At 36.5% G+C, this 6359-nt stretch overlaps 2 non-coding genes across 2 annotated transcripts; both read right to left on the bottom strand.

Annotated features, from left to right (window-relative positions):
- Positions 1–30: 30 nt before the first annotated feature.
- LOC121467466 lies at positions 31–4004 on the bottom strand. The gene has a single exon (XR_005977524.1). It is a non-coding gene; the product is annotated as a large subunit ribosomal RNA (ribosomal RNA).
- A 355-nt stretch (positions 4005–4359) lies between these two features.
- LOC121467451 lies at positions 4360–4538 on the bottom strand. Its single transcript, XR_005977509.1, has one exon. It is a non-coding gene; the product is annotated as a 5.8S ribosomal RNA (ribosomal RNA).
- Positions 4539–6359: the final 1821 nt, after the last annotated feature.

Consider the following 6359-nt stretch of genomic DNA (forward strand, 5'->3'; position numbering starts at 1 on the left):
GTTATATATTATATATATATATATTTATTATCGAATCATCAAGCAAAGGATAAGCTTCAGTGGATCGCAGTATGGCAGCTGCTCAACCACTTACAACACCTTGCCTGTTACAAAAGTCGTTTACAATTGATTCTAGGCTTTGTCATTGTATTAAATAATGTTTTTATATGTAACTAGCGCGGCATCAGGTGATCGAAGATCCTCCCAATTTACTATGTTACAAATTACATTGGCATCACATCCATTGTCGTTCATAAAATAAATTATAAACTTTAAATGGTTTAGAAAGCCATACAATGCAAATTGCCCCTTATTTATCATTGCAGTCCAGCACGGATACGACCTTAGAGGCGTTCAGGCATAATCCAACGGACGTAGCGTCATACCACTGTTCGCTCGAACAAGTATTGTGCCATTGGTCCGTACCTGCGGTTCCTCTCGTACTACGCAGGAATGCTGTCGCAACAACGTTTTGTCATTAGTAGGGTAAAACTAACCTGTCTCACGACGGTCTAAACCCAGCTCACGTTCCCTTGCATGGGTGAACAATCCAACGCTTGGTGAATTTTGCTTCACAATGATAGGAAGAGCCGACATCGAAGGATCAAAAAGCGACGTCGCTATGAACGCTTGGCCGCCACAAGCCAGTTATCCCTATGGTAACTTTTCTGACACCTCTTGTTAAAAACTCTTTAAACCAAAAGGATCGATAGGCCGAGCTTTTGCTGTCCCTGTGTGTACTGAACACCGAGATCAAGTCAGCATTTGCCCTTTTGCTCTATGTGTGGTTTCTGTCCGCACTGAGCTGGCCTTGGGACACCTCCGTTATTATTTGAGAGATGTACCGCCCCAGTCAAACTCCCTACCTGGCAATGTCCTTGAATTGGATCATACCTGAGTAATTGGAGTTATACCAAATTTTCAAATCAAAAATACATAAATGCACTCCTTTTATTAAAGAATTTGTTTGCGATTATATAACAAACTCGTGATACTTTGATCAAGAAGCTTGCATCAAAACCCAATACCATAAGATATAATAAATATATCCGTATAATGGCTAGGAAATGATACACGTTCCATTTAATCAAGTAAGTAAGGAAACAATAAGAGTAGTGGTATTTCATTGGCGATACCAAACCGAGGTCTAATATCTCCCACTTATTCTACACCTCTTATGTCTCCTTACACTGCCAGATTAGAGTCAAGCTCAAAAGGGTCTTCTTTCCCCGCTAATTATTCCAAGCCCGTTCCCTTGGCTGTGGTTTCGCTAGATAGTAGATAGGGACAGTAGGAATCTCGTTAATCCATTCATGCGCGTCACTAATTAGATGACGAGGCATTTGGCTACCTTAAGAGAGTCATAGTTACTCCCGCCGTTGACCCGCGCTTACTTGAATTTCTTCACTTTGACATTCAGAGCACTGGGCAGAAATCACATTGTGTCAACACCCGCTAGGGCCATCACAATGCTTTGTTTTAATTAGACAGTCGGATTCCCCAAGTCCGTGCCAGTTCTGAATTGATTGTTAATTGATAATCGTTATAATTAATAAGAACTAATTGGTTTGACCCAATTAGTATTCTTAAAAATTTTAGCAAGAAAGTTCCACAATTGGCTACGTAACTAAACTATCCGGGGAACAAGTAACTTCCATAAATGAAAGAAACTCTATTTACCCAGAACGAGCACATAAACCATGTTATTGTTTCCCAATCAAGCCCGACTATCTCAATCTTCAGAGCCAATCCTTATCCCGAAGTTACGGATCTAATTTGCCGACTTCCCTTACCTACATTATTCTATCGACTAGAGACTCTTCACCTTGGAGACCAGCTGCGGATATTGGTACGGCCTGTTGAGAAGTTTGCGTGTCCCCACCATAAATTTTCAAGGTCCGAGGAGAAAATATCGACACAACAGTATATGTCATGCTCTTCTAGCCCATCTACCATATCTCTCTGCGAAAGACTTCCATGGTAGTACGGCTATAAAACAGAAAAGAAAACTCTTCCGATATCTCTCGACGGCTTCTTTATGGTCGTTCCTGTTGCCAGGATGAGCACGAGGCCCATATTTAATAACAAACGGATACTCAACAGGTTACGGAATTGGAACCGTATTCCCTTTCGTTCAAAATTATTCAAGTATATTATTTTTGCCTTTTATTATTATTTGTGTTTCTTAATAGTTTGCTTTTTGTTTTACTTGAAAATTTTCGGCTTTCGCCTTGAACTTAGGACCGACTAACTCGTGATCAACCACTGTTCACACGAAACCCTTCTCCACTTCAGTCCTCCAAGGTCTCATTCGATTATTTGCTACTACCACCAAGATCTGTACCAATGGCAGCTCCATGCAGGCTTACGCCAAACACTTCTACGCATACCATTGTACCTTCCTACTCACTAAAGTTTCAAAATTTATATTACAAGTAATATAAATCATCTACTTTAGCGGTAATGTATAGGTATACAACTTAAGCGCCATCCATTTTAAGGGCTAGTTGCTTCGGCAGGTGAGTTGTTACACACTCCTTAGCGGATTTCGACTTCCATGATCACCGTCCTGCTGTTTTAAGCAACCAACGCCTTTCATGGTATCTGCATGAGTTGTTAATTTGGGCACCGTAACATTACGTTTGGTTCATCCCACAGCGCCAGTTCTGCTTACCAAAAGTGGCCCACTGGGCACATTATATCATAACCTTAAACTTCATATCAAGAAAGTTAAGGTTCTTACCCATTTAAAGTTTGAGAATAGGTTAAGATCGTTTCGACCCTAAGGCCTCTAATCATTCGCTTTACCAGATAAGATTATTTTATATAACATTAAAATGCACCAGCTATCCTGAGGGAAACTTCGGAAGGAACCAGCTACTAGATGGTTCGATTGGTCTTTCGCCCCTATACTCAATTCTGACAATCGATTTGCACGTCAGAACTGTTTCGGTCTTCCATCAGGGTTTCCCCTGACTTCAACCTGATCAAGTATAGTTCACCATCTTTCGGGTCACAGCATATATGCTCAAGGTACGTTCCAGTTAGAGGCATAAATAATATAAATATCATTATACATAACTATATAGAACGCCCCGGGATTGTGTTAATTAGCTATAAATAGTTAAAAAACTAATCCCATTATTAGTCAAGTTAATTACGCTATTAGGTTTATATCCCAATAACTTGCACATATGTTAGACTCCTTGGTCCGTGTTTCAAGACGGGTCCCGAAGGTATCCTGAATCTTTCGCATTGTTAATCATACAAGTGCTTATAATAAACACAAAAATCAATGATAATTATGCCATTATATAATTCCGAAAAATTAACGCACTGTATTCATATAAATCTATCAACACTTTATCAAATTAATGACATTTAATCTGTGTTAAAACGCAAGCATTTTAATTGGATTAAACTATAAGCCATATTTTATGATAAATTTTGTATGTTAATAGATTACAATGTCCTTATATGGAAAAAATGCACACTATTATCATAATATTGTTTAAATATTACAATTTTAATGATGAATTTTCCATAATGGATATTCAGGTTCATCGGGCTTAACCTCTAAGCAGTTTCACGTACTGTTTAACTCTCTATTCAGAGTTCTTTTCAACTTTCCCTCACGGTACTTGTTTACTATCGGTCTCATGGTTATATTTAGTTTTAGATGGAGTTTACCACCCACTTAGTGCTGCACTATCAAGCAACACGACTCTTTGGAAACATCATCTAGTAATCATTAACGTTATACGGGCCTGGCACCCTCTATGGGTAAATGGCCTCATTTAAGAAGGACTTAAATCGTTAATTTCTCATACTAGAATATTGACGCTCCATACACTGCATCTCACATTTGCCATATAGACAAAGTGACTTAGTGCTGAACTGATTTCTTTTCGCTCGCCGCTACTAAGAAAATCCTTGTTAGTTTCTTTTCCTCCCCTAATTAATATGCTTAAATTCAGGGGGTAGTCCCATATGAGTTGAGGTTGTATATAACTTTTTATTAATTAATTCTTTAAATATAATGAGAAAACATTTTATAAATTCGATAATTATAAAGAACCAACGAAGAGCAATAACATTTCCAATAGCTTTCGAATTTCTAATCATTAATAAGAGACAATTCTAGATGAAAAATATTTCAACATTTTTTATGCTAGACATTTCTCAGTATCATTTGATTGAAAACGAAAATATTTTTCTTCGTTTATCACATCCATTGTGAGTTAATGTTTTTCATATATTTTTTAATATTATGAATAATAAATAATTATCCAATAATATACCATGTGCTTATAAATTTTATTTAAAAATTTTATAAACAACTTAATTAGCATAGTCTTACAACCCTCAACCATATGTAGTCCAAGCAGCACTATAAAATTAATTAAAGTACATAACAGCATGGACTGCGATATGCGTTCAAAATGTCGATGTTCATGTGTCCTGCAGTTCACACGATGACGCACAGTTTGCTGCGTTCTTCATCGACCCATGAGCCGAGTGATCCACCGCTTAGAGTTTTATAATATTTGTTTTTTTAATTTTGTCAATTGTGTTTTTATTGAAAGAAATTAAAAATACACCATTTTACTGGCATATATCAATTCCTTCAATAAATGTATTTTTATACCTAAAATAAATGTTGCGAAATGTCTTAGTTTCATATAAACAATATAATACCAATTTTCATTTTTCATTTTATTTCTATTTAAGTTTGATATATATTGCATTTTATATAAAACATTAACCTGATTATTAACCGGGTACAACATTATATATTTTAGGTTGTTGCATTAACCAAAGTATGCCCATAACTTAGATGAACAATACATATGCGCAACGCGTGTATATTATGGTCCATATACACACAAAGTAATTATATTATATTCTATTATATAAGTTAACACCCAAAATAATACAATTTCTCAGACAGAGGAAATGAGTAAGCATTGATTGCACAACAAACAGCAAAGCAATGCCCTCAATAATAGAGTTTCCCAAACCGAAGAAGAAAGCATTAATTGCACAACTAACAGCAAAGCAATGCTCTCAATAAAGTTCTAACGAACTTAGCTTGCACCTTTTGGTCAGCGATCGTGGGAATGCAGAATAGCCAATTTCCAAAGTTGATCGAACTCAACTTAGTGCATACAACAAAAACTATAATTAAAATGCACTGGCCAATTACAATTAAGTTTGGCCAACGGCGACGGCGACCAAGAGCAGCAACCAATAATATGAAAGAACGTCAGCAGAAACATCAACAGCGGCAGAGACGGCGGCAGCGATGGAGCGACGCGTAGCTATAAAAACAATTGTTTAATCTAAGTAAGTTAGTTCTTAATCCAACTCAATAAAGGAAAGTTTGATTTTTTTATATAAAAATCATAACCAATCTTTTAACTGGCGCCCGAACAGGGACCTGATTAAAACCGCGAAAGGATAACAAGTTCCGCGTCTCGCGAAGTTCAGAAAGTAAAAATTCTGACGTTTCGTTTCAAACTTCCGCCTAATCAGTGAGAAGTAAAAAACCAAAAATACCGAGATTCGGAAGTGCAAAAGTGCCGTTTAAAAAACGCCGCAAATTGTCACTCCTGAAAAAAAACAGGACTTGTACCCGGTGGAATAATCAGGCCAAATTTTATCGCCGTGATCCCTTTAGTATCCGTTCGAAGGGAACGTGAATTAAGGTACAGAGAAGGCCCCTTAGTAAACCCACACTCAGGAGAGATCGTTGCAGAGTGAGATAAAACGGAATCTGCCGAGCCTGTCATCACGAGAGCACGCCGAGATATGTTACTACTGTAAGAATAGTTTTAAGCAATTTATTAACAAAAACATAAAAAATATTTAATCGAAAAATATTCAAAGAAGAAAAAGTTTTACCCAAATATAAAGTGTAGAAGACATATTTTAGTGAGTTAAAAAGAAAAAAATCCAAAATATAGGGAAAATAAAAATTTCCACACAATAATTACAAAGGTAATAAAAAATCGCACACCCTAATTCTTAGAAGACAGCTTCCGAATTCTGAATAACTAAAATTAAAAAAATTAAATTAAACTTTTCGCTGCTCATATATCCATACCCAAAATGACCGAACAAGATTTGGCAGACAGACTCGCGAATCTTACCGGACCCTCATCAGCCAGTTCCACACAAATAAACACACGAATCATGACCGAGAGGGACATTGAGGAAAAAATAAAAACAATCTTAGAGACAAATCTCAGTAGACTAGTAAAGGAAATACTTAATCCAAATAAAGATTTTTCCAAATATACAGACCAAACAATTAAAAGAGAATTAACGCACAATCTTAGTGAGTTAGATAAATTACC

This window comes from Drosophila elegans, unplaced genomic scaffold, assembly GCF_018152505.1.
Source record: "Drosophila elegans isolate 14027-0461.03 unplaced genomic scaffold, ASM1815250v1 contig_408, whole genome shotgun sequence".
NCBI lineage: Eukaryota > Metazoa > Arthropoda > Insecta > Diptera > Drosophilidae > Drosophila > Drosophila elegans.